This window comes from Octodon degus, unplaced genomic scaffold, assembly GCF_000260255.1.
Source record: "Octodon degus isolate 3935 unplaced genomic scaffold, OctDeg1.0 scaffold00161, whole genome shotgun sequence".
Lineage (NCBI taxonomy): Eukaryota > Metazoa > Chordata > Mammalia > Rodentia > Octodontidae > Octodon > Octodon degus.
Window position 1 is genome coordinate 5,032,809 of NW_004524737.1, and position 15,216 is coordinate 5,048,024.

The 15,216-nt window shown below is 36.7% G+C and overlaps 1 pseudogene; it reads left to right on the plus strand.

The window, feature by feature from the left end:
- The first annotated feature begins 9,002 nt into the window (after positions 1 to 9,002).
- LOC101592624 lies at positions 9,003 to 9,911 on the plus strand (annotated as a pseudogene).
- Positions 9,912 to 15,216: the final 5,305 nt, after the last annotated feature.

Consider the following 15,216-nt stretch of genomic DNA (forward strand, 5'->3'; position numbering starts at 1 on the left):
ACCGGGTGGTATTCAATGGCTGCTAAGAATTAATTTAGCAATGGAAGCTCCTTTCACTTCCACCACAGATTTAAACATTGACAACATAGAAACTGTTATGGCTTATATTTGCAGTGCCCTCCAGAAGTCTCATGCTCAGAGATGGGGCTTTGAAAGGTGATTGGATAACAAAGGTTTTCTGCTCATCAGTGGATTCATTCATGGTAAGTTTGGTAGCATGAACTGTTACAAGGTGGAACCTGATTGTAAGGGGTCACTGGAGTCATAAGGCAGAAGGGTGTATTCTTGTGCCTGACTCCCTGCCTTATCTCTTTCTGGTTCCTGGATACAAACATTGAGAGCCTTTTTCTGTCATGGATGCCTTCAAGCTGTTTCTCACTTAGAACCAGCTGAGTATCAGTAAACAATGAGACAAATTAAATCTCTTTAAATTAAATTCTTTAAGAAGTAGATTTCATGTATTTTGTCCCATGGATAGGAGAGCTGACCAACAAAACACCTTCAGTTTTCTTCTCACAGACCTTGTATGCCACTTAGAGCTAGATTGATGTCGTCAAAGTAAGTCTTTCAGAAGGAGTAGGGAGTATTCAACTGTATCTTAAAATTCCAAAATTTTTGAAGCTTTCACTCCAAGGTACTCAGAAAGCTCATATAGATATAGTTTTGCAGTTTTGAAAACATTGGAGATGGATATCCTCTAAGAAGTTAATTGATTCTGATATTGAAAGTTAAGCCCAATACTTAATTTACATTCTCAGTATCCTAGAAAGAGATTCATAAAACTAGGTATCATAGTATCTAGTCTTCAGTTTTCCAACTGAAGTTAATAAAGGAAAACAGAGTTGTGAAATTGAACCCTCCTTTAGCACTTCCTATTACATTGGATGATGAGGATGTTATGTATAAGTACCACTATTACACCAGACTTTCAGTCATAAACTTCTGGATCAACTGTATTCAGTTTGTGGGGTCCCAGGCATGATTAAATTTATGAAATCTCTTTAAAAAGGAACATATTAGTAAAGAGTACCAAATTCATTGGTTAGTGCAATTCTCAAATGAATTACAGGTAGCACTTAAAATGCTTGCTGCACGCAAAACACACTCAGTGGTCTTGCTGTTAATTTTATAAACAAATGTCTTTATCACATCAAGCTGCTCCTGGTGAGCTCTGCTTCTCAAGAAAATTAAGAAGGGTATAAACAATGCTTAGTTTATTAATTCCATGGACATATCTGAACACTTTTTGGTCCTTTATGTATCATTTATTCTCCCCTGAAATAATTCAGAGAAAATGACCTCAGCTTGTACTTAATTCACTTTTTCTTAATATTACTCTTCAAAAGCCTTGAAATTTATGGAGGTTTTATTAAGAGTTAACATTATTACAATGACAGATGCAAAACTGCTCTGAGGCCCAGCACAGGACCTATGCCAGCAGGGCATGGGGCGGATCACCATGATTTTGTCTGTTTCCTTTGTCCCATTCCTCATCAGTTATACAACAGCAGAAGCACATTTACTAGACTGATTGAATAAACAGCTTACTTTGAAAAGGTCCTTTCAGTATTAGATGAACCTAGACAGGAAAGTAACAAAGACTTGTGTGTGATTGTTTTGTTTTCCTTTGTTTATCTCTTATTCTTTGCATTCAGAAAGCAGCAACCTAGAGAGATGCCATGGAGAGGGAGAAAGCAATCATATAAAGTGAGTAATGAAAATATCATACCATTTTCCATAGATACGAAGCTATTCCTTCTATAGTAGAAGGAATATTCATTGGCTAGAAATAAAAAAAATCATATTCCCTGTTCTAGCATTTGAATAAAGTTCAGGTTAATGTAAATATATTGTCCTACACTGGAAAGATTAAAAAAAAAAAAACAAAACACAGCAGTGATCTACCAGCTTGGGAGAGTGCTTTTGAAGGAGAGTTACAATCTGGGTAAGTCTTCTGATCACTGAACATTTCCAAAAAGGAGTTCCTGTCAAGTAAGAAGCTAATTTACTCTTCTGACTCTAAAATGTTATTTAAGACTTTGACATTACTGAGACATGACAATGTTTTCCAAATGGAGACAGTAAAGACAAGACATGTTAAATGATTTGCCTAAAGCTTCAATGCTATTTTATCAAGTGAACTACAACTAGTATCATTAACTTAAAAATTATCTCTCATGCTATTTGCATTAAATTATTTTCAAAATTCTTGCCATGTTTTCATTCCATGAATTTTCATTCGTGATATTTTTGTGCATAATTTAACTAGCAAAAGAATTTCTGGTGTTATTTTCAGGAAAAATAATTAAATGGGATTGTTTTTAATATTTAAATATTTTTAACATTTTTTTGCATGAGTAATTTTATACATACTTATGTGTTTCTTTTTGTGTGTGTGTGTGGTACCAGAAATTGAACTCAGGACCTTGCGTTTGCCAGGCAAGCACTTATTCTACTGAGCTATCTCCCCAGCCCAAAGTACAGAAGGATTTCTTTCTTTCTTTCTTTCTTTCTTTCTTTCTTTCTTTCTTTCTTTCTTTCTTTCTTTCTTTCTTTCTTTTTATTTATTTTTTTTAAGCTGGCTCAGAATGTCTTAAGGGTAGGTCTGGTAATGCAAGAGGATCTGGGCACCCAATCACAGTGTCCTGTGCCTGACTGTGTTTGCACAAGCAAGTCATATTTATTTGTTTCTATCTTTTGAAATGTAGATACTGCTCTGTACACTTTTGACTTTCAATCATTGTGAATATGATTTTTGAAACTATTATATTTTTATTAATTGACTCTGAAGGATTATATTGTTTTTTCCTTTTAAAACTCAAAAACTTTTCTAAGTCATAGACTGGTATTTTTAGCATCTTATTGGTTTTTAATAATACCATGAGATGTTTTAATCTGCACATCAAAGTTTTTTTTCAGTTCAGGAAAAATGTTTTCAGCAAAACTTTAAATGATTTTCACCTAGTGAATTCAATACTGTATAATACATTTGTATTATATAATGATACCTTTCTTTTTTAATTGCGGTACTGGGGATTGAACTCAGGACGCTGCGCTTGCCAGGCAAGCGCTATTCCACTGAGCTATCTCTCTGGCCATATATAATGATAGTTTTCTTGACATTCTTGGAGAGACTATTCTAGCTTTTCTTTTATTTTTTAAAATATTTTTTTCTCCTTCAATTGCCTTTTGTTGTTGTCAATGAAGACTACAAATCTGTAACTCTAGGTTAATATCTTTTTATGTTTTTCATACTTTCCTAATAGATGATCTAAAACTAGCTCCCTGTTATCTTTTTGCATTTAGTTTCTTTCTCATTTAATGAGATCCTACATTATGCCATTATTTGGAAATGGTTCATACATACCTTCTACTTTCTTTCACTTTTCTTTTTGCAAGTCTTTCTCAGCCTTGTACCTTTCAGAGAAATTTTTCCTTGATGGAAACATCAGAACCATATTTCTTTTGTCTTTTTCTGATCATCTTTCAAAAAGCTTCCCCACTTTTTATTGTCTACTTATCCATCTTTGGAAGGCACCAGAACTGTTTGGCATTGGGCAGCTAGCATCCCCAGCGCTTTTAGTTGTTTACAGAAAAAGTGAAGCTCTGTGTCATCTTCATCGCTGTCCACAGACTTCTGTGTCTAATAATCACGATTTACTTTAGTTGGCTGGTGGATAGTCCTCAGCTTGAATTTTCCCATTCTAAGCAGCTGTAGGATTTTGCCTTCCAGGATATTCTGTTACTTATATTATTTCCACTTCTATTTGAAATATTTTTCTAGCCCATAAACATCTTCCTAATTCCTTTCAACTTTTACTCCACATTGCATACTAAAACTATAATGTGGAGGAAAGAAACAAACATAAATTAAGTCATCTGTTTTTCTCTATTAATTTATTTGGTCTTGTATAGACACAGGATGTTTTTTCATACTGGAGTTAAATGGCAATACTATATTGTTTATTTTGATGTTGAAATGCTCTATTTTCGTCCATTGGGAACTCTGTTTTCTTTTTTATACACCCTCAAATTTTTGTTTTTTTTCAGCATTTCCTACATTCGGACCTTATGTATTTTTCTGATATTTATCGTTTTTATTTCTTGTTCCAACCAAAGAATCAGCCATTTCTCCAAGGAGTTCTGGTTCTTTTTATTAGAGAAAAGTGTTTAGAAGTCAAGAGAATGAGTTCTGAGTATCACATATTTTAACAGTTGATACACTGTGTTGACAAGTTTAGAAGCCGAAGTCCACCTGGAATCAAAGTTCTTACTTTGTAAACATCCTGCGCTTGCGGCGGAGGAGGGCATGGAGGTGGAGTGGGCAAACAGCCAGCTTACAGTGTAAGGGAGAAGAAGAAGCTTGCTTTCCTCCTCGTCTATTCTTGCTGTGACTGCTTTCTTCTGCTACAAAGAACTGCTGGCCCTGATTCACGCCACCCTGCCTTGGAGCCAGCTGCTTAAGGACTGAAACCTCCACACACTGAGAGCCAGATTAACCCTTCCTTAATTTTGGGCGTTCGGTATCTTTGTCTCAGTAGAGAGAGGGAAGTAACTAAGACACTTGTCCTCAATGGGATAAGTGTGATTAAAGGAAAGAGGCTTTGAGGAGAGTAATGGCAACATGTCTTTTGCTATAATAATTTAAATTTTTGAACTTTTCACATTTTTATAACATCTTCTTTGCTTTCAATCACAACTTCCTTTCATGAAAAAATGTAATTTAATCATGTCATACTCATTGTGCATTCAAAGTGTGTTTGTTTTTCTAATAAGCTAATATTACTGTTTTCATAGAGCAGAATAGAATTATGGCTTCTTCCTTAAGTTTTTCCAATAGAATATGATATCTTTTTGTACCATCTAATTCAATTTTTACCTTTTATATGGTGAGAAGTTATTTGATTAACAGATTCAAAGTATACAAACTGAAATTAAAAAGTATTTTTCTTAATAATTGAAACCAGAAGATCTCTTTTCATTTGATATATATATATATATATATATATATATATATATATATATTCAAAATTACTTTCTTCTGAAGTATTTGAATAAAAAATAAGAAGCAAAAACATTTCAATGCATGTGAAAAGGAAAAACTATTTTTTTCTGTTTTCTGATTTGTTGTTAATTACCATTTGGCTCATATAGCCTAATATAGCTATGTAAGAAAAATAAATGATATAGAATACCATTATTGATATTTCATATATAACCTCTGATAGCACAACTAGTGGAATTAGACAATAAACCTTTGTCTCTAGAGAAGAGCACTAATGGAATTATGGCAGGGAAAAGTAACTCATACATTTAAAAAGTATACATGGAACTCAATTTAAGGAGTTTCGTGCTGCATTTCAGATTTGTACAGAAGTTTTGAGTTACTAATCCGCAGGCTGTACAGCCTTGAGCCAGTTACTTAACCAACTGGGCCAATGGTTCCTTACTGAAAAGAGGAGGATTTCCCACTTAGCTTACTTGCCAGCATTCTCAGAGATCAAACAGCACAAGATCTCTCGAAGTGCTACTTTTAAATTGCAAAATGCCATGCAAATGTAAGGCACCTTTTGTAGTTTTAATGAACATGAATCTTGACGTTGTCTATGTGAACTGGAATTTGGGGACCAAAAGGAAAAGTGGAGATAATGAAGTGATTTTAATGATATGTGCACTAAACAAACTCATTTTTGTCTTCCTAATGGCTAGTGTAGTACAAAATCAATCTCGGGCAGTAAATGTTTGAATAAAAGTAAAGAACATCAAAAACCATGCTTCTCTGTTTGTTCTGCTGGTGGCCTCATTCAGTGTGTCCTACATTGATGGCCTCACCAACAGTTCTCTTTGTATTCTGACCAATTAGCCTCAACAATAACACACTAGTTATCTGTCTAAATCTCCACTGATCTGTAATAACCAATGCCTCATTGCAAAAGAAAACATTCTAGACCTTTCCACATAATAGTAAAACACTCAGTTTGCTTTTGTGTGTTTATTTCTCCCATTTCCTCACAAAAGAGTTGTGCATCAAATAAAATTGACTACTACCTTTTGACAAATATGGATTGCTTTTTCCTGCTTTAATCTTCATGTATGGTGAATGTCTTGATCGAACTGCAAGGATTTACTCACCTCTTGTTGGTTACCATTACATTGGCACTGTACATGAAAGAGGAGGAAGTTCAACTATGTGTTTTCAAATAAGAATTACTCAGAAGTCACAAAATATCATGGGCAATCACAGCTAAATTATTGGTGTAGATCATTATGCTTACTGAAACTTTAATAAAACAAAAGATTGCTGAGTATTGCGAAGAAGTATTAGAAGTAAGAAGGACGAGAGGTGTCACTGGTTTGGTGAGGAGAAGCTACCTTTGTCTCCTCTGCATGCAAGTGAACATTCTGAGTCTCAACAAGCACTGCAGAATATGTGACAAGGGAAAGTGATGGAGAGTGACAGGGACAAAATGTGGCTGTTGTACGCAAGCCCGTCAAGGATGGCTCCCTGGTGTGTCTGAGAGAAACTAGTGTGCTAGAGGTGTTATGCACACACCTAAGAAGTCCAGTTTAAGAGGATAAAAACCAGCCAAGATCCTGAGGCCTGAGCATCTTGAAGAGTATGGGACAGGCATTGGAATTGGTCGTTAAACAGAAACTGTGAGAGAAAATGAAATGTGGAGACCATGTTAGAGATGATATTGGACACCGTTTTAGGACCAGCAGGTGGACTGGCTGCTACTCTTGGAAGGATGAGTTGTTAAAATTGGTTGTGAGCAGTTAGGTAAATTTATTTAATCTGAATTTAAGTCCATTACTCCAGCATCTTCTAAGAATAACCCCAGGAAAGGAAAAGGAGGAAACAGCAATGAGGACAAGTGCAATATTCAGGTGAGAGAAGCTTGGGCTGGTCTCAGGCATCTTCGACTGGGAGACATGGCCTTCAGTGGTCACCTGCTGCATTGGGCAGTGGGCAAATGTTTTTCATCTGGCCAAGAGGCTTCTTAATGTGATTCCCACCTATGTCAGGACCCACATCTGCCTCCTCATCTCCGAGTCACTCTCAATAGTAATCATCTCTTTCAGGTGATTCAACAGAGAATCTCTGTAGAAATCATTTCCTTCACAACAAATACTCACTGTTACTATCAAATGAAATCCTCCTTGTCTTTTACATGTTAGTTCTCCAGAGAAGCTGTCTTCAAGCTGTGGAACTATGTTCAATGATCATAGTATATACTGACATGATGGATGATATTTACACTTTGGAACAATCACCATTGTTGTGCGTTTGCATTTGTTTGTGTCACTCATTGATTATTTTCAATTTTATCCAGACAGTAAGCGCAATGGGCAATGAGTTGCACAGTTTCTTTCTTCGCCACAAACCAACCCAGTACCTACTACTGTTCCTGTATTTGGTGAGAAAGAAGGAATGAACTTCAAGTAGAGTTGAAAAATAATCTCAAGGAAAAAGAAGACTGACAGAACAATACATGAGGTGGCATTGATTTTTCATGTTAAGAGAGAAAAACAAGTTTCTTCATGAAAAAAATTCAGAATGTTGATATAGTTGGGATCACAGAGTAAATTTCCCTCAGAATTTAAAATGTAAGAAAATGGAATCATTACTGACTTTAACTTTTCCTTTGATAATGGCATATTTGTATAATCATAAGAAATTGAATATATATGCATATCTGCTTTTAGAACAAACAGAAAGAGTAGTTTAAAATCATAATTTCACACACAATGGAGAGAAAGTAAGACATGAAATGTATAGGACGATTACAAGTGAAGAGACATGAACTCTATGGAACAAATTAAGATGAGAAGGCTGAAGAGGAGGCATCTCATGAAATGTTCAGTGGCTGCAGTGTGCAGGAGAGAGGGCTGCTGCCTCCATGAGGTGAACTGGTATCTGTGCTCAGGGACCAGCATTCAGTGGCTTGAAAATATTTCTGAGTGGCTGGAACCATCAGTTAAAAAGTTTTCTCCTTTACTACCTCCAAATGGAAACTAAACTATTTATTTATTTATTTATTTATTTATTTATTTATTTATATTTCATGCAAGGTCTCACTACACAGCTCAGACTTGTAGTGATCCTTCTGTTTCCAGCCTCCTCAGTGCTGGGATTATAGGCACGCGCCACTGCGCCTGGACTCTGTTGCTGGCTCAGTGTGCCTGGAAGTGGAGCTGGCATGGCATGTGCTGCTGTGGATCCAACCCAGATCCCTGCACTTGCTTAAGCATGTGCCTTCTATGGTGAGCCATCTCACCATCCCATAGTGAATTGATTGGATTATCTGTACATTTATTTATTTATCTATTTATTTATGTATTTGTGTGTGTGTCTTTGTGTGTGTGTGGTAGTGGGATCCAACTCACTACCTTGTTTTTGCAAGGCAGGTGCTTATGTTGCTGAGCTGTCTCCCTGGCCTGGAAACTACATTATTTCTTATATGAATTTTATCTCCTGGCAGGGGTCACCTCAGGTGCTCCACCATCTGCCTATTTGATGAACAAATTCTCCATCCGCTTTCGTCAAGCACATGCAAGTGAGTCCCAAAATGATACACTGAAGGACAGACAAGAGAAAGAAAATACACCCAGCAGATCTGTATCAAATGAATATATATGAACCTCTGTGTGTGTGTGTGTGTGTGTGTGTGTGTGTGTGTGTGTGTGTGTAGAAAGGACCATCATAACACTGAATGCAAGAACAAAGCAATGTTTAGTTACAATAAAATTTTGACCTGACAGGCCAATGAAGGTATCAAGAAGAATAGTACTTGAGAATACATCTATGTTAGTTATGTTTTCAACCTCTTTTATAAAGTGAAATATTAAATGTCAAGTGATGCAAATAATTACTCTTTAACACTATAGGGTATGCACACTGGGTGTCATCGAGCCACTGCCCGTCAACTGAGACTTGCCTCTCAGAGCTTGGGGCCCTGTGGGTGTCTGTGAGCGCTAGAGGAGGAGAAAACTGAGGAGGCCAGGCTGACTGCCTAGAATACTGCACAGCCTACCAACATCTGATAAAATTAGTGAATCAGCAAGCCAGCCATGTCTTACACTCCAGGGATTGGTGGGGACCCTGTCCAGCTGGCCCAGCGCATCTCTTCCAACATCCAGAAGACCACATAGTGTTCTGTGGAAATACAATGGACACTGAATCAACTTGGAACACCTCAAGACTCACCTAAATTGATGCAACAGCTGCAACAGAAGCAGCAGTATACTAACCAACTTGCCAAAGAAATAGATCACTACATTAAAGAGTTTGGATCTCTACCCACCACCCCCAATGAACAGCGTCAAAGGAAAATACAGAAGGATCGCTTAGTGGCTGAATTCACAACGGCACTGACAAACTTTCAGAAGGTCCAGTGGCAAGTGGCTGAGAGAGAGAGAAGGAATTTGTGGCCCGAGTAAGAGCCAGTTCCAGAGTGTTGGGTGGTTTTCCTGAGTCAACTCAAAAGAAAAGGATCTTGTATCCTGGGAAAGCCAAACACAGTCTCAAGTACAAGTGCAAGATGATGAGATTACAGAAGATGACCTCCACCTCATTCATGAGAGAGAGTCTTCTATCAGGCAGCTTGTGGCTGATATTATGTATATTAATGAAATATTTAAACACTTAGAAACAATGATTCATGAACAGGGAGATGTGATAGACAGTATGGAAGCCAATGTAGAGTGCACAGAGGTGCATGTTCAGCAGGCAAATCAGCAGCTGTCCAGGGCAGCGAATTATCAGCACAAATCCAGGAAAACCCTGTGCATCATCATTTTTGTCCTTGTCATTGGAGCTGTGATTGTCGGTCTCCTCATATGGGGACTGAAATCCTAAAGTCATGCAGAAGCAGACTGCTGTACTATGTTGTCTAGATCACGTAGGAAGATGCCTGTGTCATGGTTTCATTATTATTTAAAAGCTATTGCAAAGAATGGTTCCCACACTTAGTAATTCTTATGGGGGCAAAGGGGTTCCTTTGGATTAAATATGGTATTTTCTAATAACTGAAAGTTTTTCTAAGTATCATTGCTGGCATAGCTGTCATGCCTTTTAATTTAATGACTAGAAGGTTTCTGTCCACTTTACACATGGCTTTCATTTGTAGTTTATTTACCTGTTTGACTTTGGGAATTAGTAAACTTATAGCTATGCATATTACGTGCACATTTCTCTGTCACTGTATAACATGCATCAGATTTATGTTACTGCAGTTAAAAGCTCTTTTATTTGGACCAGCAAAAAAAAAATTCTCAGTAACTGAAAAGATTAATGTATCTGTTTGTATTTATTTTCTAGTTTACAGTAACACAAATTATCTATTTCATTTTTATTATTTGATTTTTTTGAGACCCTTGCTTTCTCTCAATAAAATTAATGAATACTTTCCAGGTATATCTTACGCAGCTGTTGTGTATTTATTAAGCATTTGTGATAGATTGCTGATATTTACTAGGAGAAGTGTAGATACTATAAATGTGTAATGAAATTTGGAAAGAAAATATTAAAAAAATCCGTACTGATTAAAAAAAATAAACACTATAAGGTGATGCTATATTTGATTATGACCCTTCCACATATAAGTGAAACCCTAACTCCAAGGATCATTTTTGGAGATAAGGATATTAAAAAGATAATTGATAATCAGGTATAATGAGTTTATAAAATTCAGACCATAATCCAATAGAACTAGTAAAGCAGGAAACCAGAAGCAGTCTCTCGCTAGCTCAAGCATTCTTTTTCTTTCTGCGTACACAGAAGGCCATAGGAAGACAAAGAAAGGAGCTCAGGAAAGCCAAGGGGACAGGACTTGCCAGATCCTACCAGTGCTTTGATCTTGGGCTTCTCCCTCCAGGACTGTGAGATGACAAATATTTCTATTTTAAATCATTCAGTTTGTGATATATTGTTATGACAGTCTAGCCCAATTAATACAGGTAGAAACAACATATTTCTTCTCTCATGAACAGAAGAAATCCTCATCAAAATCCATTCTCCTCAGTACACAAGGAGGACTAACTGCAATATTCCAGATACCAGGGTCACTCTTCTTGGTAAATACTTAGTGTGTATTATAATAAAATGTGTCCTGAAATTCTCATGTGTGCCAGTTCTGGTTAGATCACAGACTCTACTCCTATGAGTTAGGTGACTACATGTACTGTTAGGAAGAGGGGCCTGGCTAGAGTTGAGTCAGCTGAGACATGACCTGGAAGGAAGTATTCTGGTCTTAGGTGCCCCCCTGCTCTCTGCTTCCAGGCTGCAATGAGTTGAACAGCTTCTCTACCGCACCATTTTTTTTCATTATGTCTTGGAGTCACATGGTCATGGACTGGAACCTGAGCTCAAGTAAACCTTTCCTCCTTTGTTTTGTGTGCCAGATATTGTGACAATTAGGTAAGAGAATGAGCATGAGAATAGATAGACCAAGAAATCAAGCAAGCCAAGTAATGATACACATATTTGTGTCACAAAAGGCCATTTTTATGTAACATCCAGGGGTGACAAATGCTGTGTTTAAACTGTGCTCAAAATGTAAGGCGTGCTGGAGGCTGGCTCAGGCCGGGAAAAATCTGTGAAACCCTGAAGGGTGACGAAGAGTTATTAAAATGAAATCACAAAAAATAAAGTATGTGGACCCTTACTGAGTTCATCTAATAGCAGTCTCAAGAGAGAGATCATGGGGTGGTATAGGTGTCTGTAGTTCAAAGCACCAGGTACTCATGTCACTGGAGTTGCAGTCTGTTTCTTTATTTGCTCCTTACCTGGACTTTCTGATTAGTCGCGGTGGGAAATCCTGCAGCATAACCCCAGGAGCAATATCAGTGACATTATTTATATCCAGAGAGAAAGAATACTCTTTGAATACTACACACTTTCTTTTGACCTGCCCTCAATTTCCTTTTCTTCCTCTCTTTTAAAAGCCACAGAATTATTTAAGTTCTTTCAGATACCCTGGAAAATGAAAACCCAAAATCATTCTCCATCTGGCAGGATAACATTTGAACCATTAGGCTAGAGACTGTATTTAATTTCCAACCATGCATTATTTACTGTTGTCATTGATACTGTTTTATTGATAATCATAATATTGACCATATGAAGCTTATTATTTCATAAAATAAGACAGGATAGGGGAAAGGAAATAACTCTAGATAGGGGCAAAGACAGCTTCCTGTATTTCTTTATAACTGAGAAGAAAGCACATGGTATTTATATCATTGAATTGAGCCGGGGTGGCAGTGGCCTTGATTATATTTTCTATACCATTTCAGATATCACTTACCTTGAACGTATGATTTAAACTTGGGGACTTTAGAACACTAAACAGCAGAACTGAGAAGGTTAATCCAGAAGAATCTATAGATAGTAATTCAGCTGGAAAATAACCAGGAAATTGAAGAGTTTTAGAAAATGACACAATATCATGGAGACATAAACTTAGCACCTCACTGTGTTTGCTGTATGCTCTTGCTTGGAATGGCTTTCCAGGTTCTGCCTGTCCTCAAGGAGATTTCACGAAGGCATGAGTAAGTGGGGTGGCTATCATTGGCAATCACACAGGGCCAGGCTGACACTAAATTGTGTGGATAATTTACAAAAAGCATATTTATTAAGTGTCTTGGTACTTAATAGAATAATCATTTCAGTAACATTCATGCAGCGTAATATCCCAAATCCTCATTTCAGTGTGATTTTTACTCATGATATTTAGGTATTTAAATCAGACATTCTCATAACAAGAAACTTTTAAAGTAATAGAAGAAAGATATTAAAGTAAGAAAACAGTGAAGAGGGGCCGGGGAGATGGCTCAGTAGAATAAGCGCTTGCCTCGCAAGCCCAAGTGTCTGAGTTCAATCCCCGGTTCCGCCAAAAAATAAAAAGAAAAAAGAAAAATAAAAAAAAGAAATAAAACAATGAAGGAACAATGATAGGATATTGGAAAACAAAATGCAAATTAGATTGATCTCAGTAGACTCAGGGTACATGATGAAAGGGTAGTTAGGTTGGAGGTCAGTGACGTCCTTTGGATGTATAACATCCAGCTCTCATGAAATTTGCTGCTTTGGAGGAGGTAAAATTTGGTTGTCAACTTTGGCAAAAAGGGATCACCAAGATTCTAGAGAGTATGTCAGGGGCAAGCGAGCTAGGGGACTCTTCCCCAGAGTGAAGCTTAGAGCGTCTTCAGAATAGCCAGCCATATACTCAGTAAGGCGTATGGTGCAAATATAGCTGGGCTTCCAAGAGTTCAGTACCCTGATAAACACATTTGTACTCTCACATCTTCAACTTAAGTTTGTGTGGCACATTCTGAGTATCTTCTATGGTTACAGATCACCATTTCTAAACTGTTGACAAGCAGGTGGGTCCCATTGGGCATTCCTTACTGTGAAGATTCTAATTCAGTCATTCTGGATTAACCCTGGAATTATGCAATTTGCATGGGTACTCAGGTGGTGACGAATACACAACACACATCCTAGGTAGCAATGTTTTAGATGTTATTAATATTCAATCTTAATTTGTGTTATTTTTGCCCAGCTGGTCACAAAAACATATACACATTCACTATGGAAGATTGTGCATTTTATTTCAGGTAAGGTGAGCTCAGCAGCCATGAAGTGGATTGTAGGACTGTGGTGAATTTTCTTGGATTTTAAGGATCTGAAGAGATTGTGAAGTGCAAATATGACATTTTATTTCAGGGTTCTGAGTGAACTGGAAACAGCAGGCTAAAGTTCTACTTTTCATTATCTTCTATCAGTCATCGTGTACAAATTGAGAATAAAATTATCACAGTGCTCACTTTTACAAATACTGTTATCTGAAAAAGTTCTAATTCTCTGCTCCCAAACATGAATAGTACTAGATAGAAGATCAACAAAGAAATAGAACTAAATAACACCATGATCCAATAAAACTCCCTTTACATATATAGAATATTCCACCCAAATATATCTAGCTATGTGCTCATTCTTATATTTAATCCTTCCAGTGTCTATCGATAGGAAAATTGACAATAATATTCCCTATTATCAGCAATAAGATGAGGCTAGATACATTTTTAAAATTTAAATTGTATAGTATTTTGTGGTCAGGGAGATAGCTCAGTAGAATAAGCGCTTCCCTGGAAAGCACAAGGGCCTGAGTTCAATCCTCAATTCCACCAAAAGCAAACAAACAAACAAAAACAAATAAACAAATAAATAAATAAATAGGGAGGGTTGGCCAAATAGCTCATCAGATTAAAGCTCCTGCAAGCAGGGGCTGGGATTCAATCCCCAGGCCTGCCATGCTGGGCCTGCCCCCAGAGGCGCTGAGATGACTATTGAGATGGCGCAGTGGCACATGCTTGTAATCCCAGCACTTGGGAGGCTATAAACAGGAGAATCATGATGAGTCCAATCTAGTAGTGAGACCCTGAACACCCTGTACACCCTTCCTAAAATAAAAACAGAGAAAACAAAATTCAATAAAAAAACTTTTTTTGCAAAAAAAAAAATGAAAATTAATAACAATTCTAGAAATGTGACAAAGGTAAAAGAGAATAAAAATAAGCAACATCTTGAATTAGAGGGTATTACTACTTGTCCAACAGCAATTATAAGGCAACAAAAGAATATGACAAACAAGTCTATGCTAAGAATATTTAACAACTCAGATAAAAGAAATAGACCAATTCCTCTAAAATTACAAACTAACAATATTCAAAGAAAAAAAAATAAAAGAATACTTGTGCAATTATTGCAAAAAGTGAATTTTAAACTGGGTAGTTTCAGGGACTGAATGCCAGGGTCACAAAGTTTCACTAAGGGAACACATCAAATACTTAAAGTGTTAAATTGTACTTCACACAGTATCTTCATAAAGAGAAAGAGACAGAATGCTTGCCAATTTACCTCATGAAGCTGTCATTGCTTTGATGCCTACATGAGATAAATAACTGTACAAAAAGAAGGGGAAAAAAGCTACAGGTAAAAATCTCCCATGAAATGAGACTTGAAAACCTTATAATTATTGCCAAATAAATATAGACATGTATACTCATTAAATATACTCAATGACAAACTGAGATTTATTCAAGGAGTGCAGAGTCAATTCAGCGCTCTCTAATCAGTCTTTACAATCCACTGTCATGAATACATAGAAAAAAAACCACTTAAATGAAAGTGTTTATTACTAAGGAAAAGGC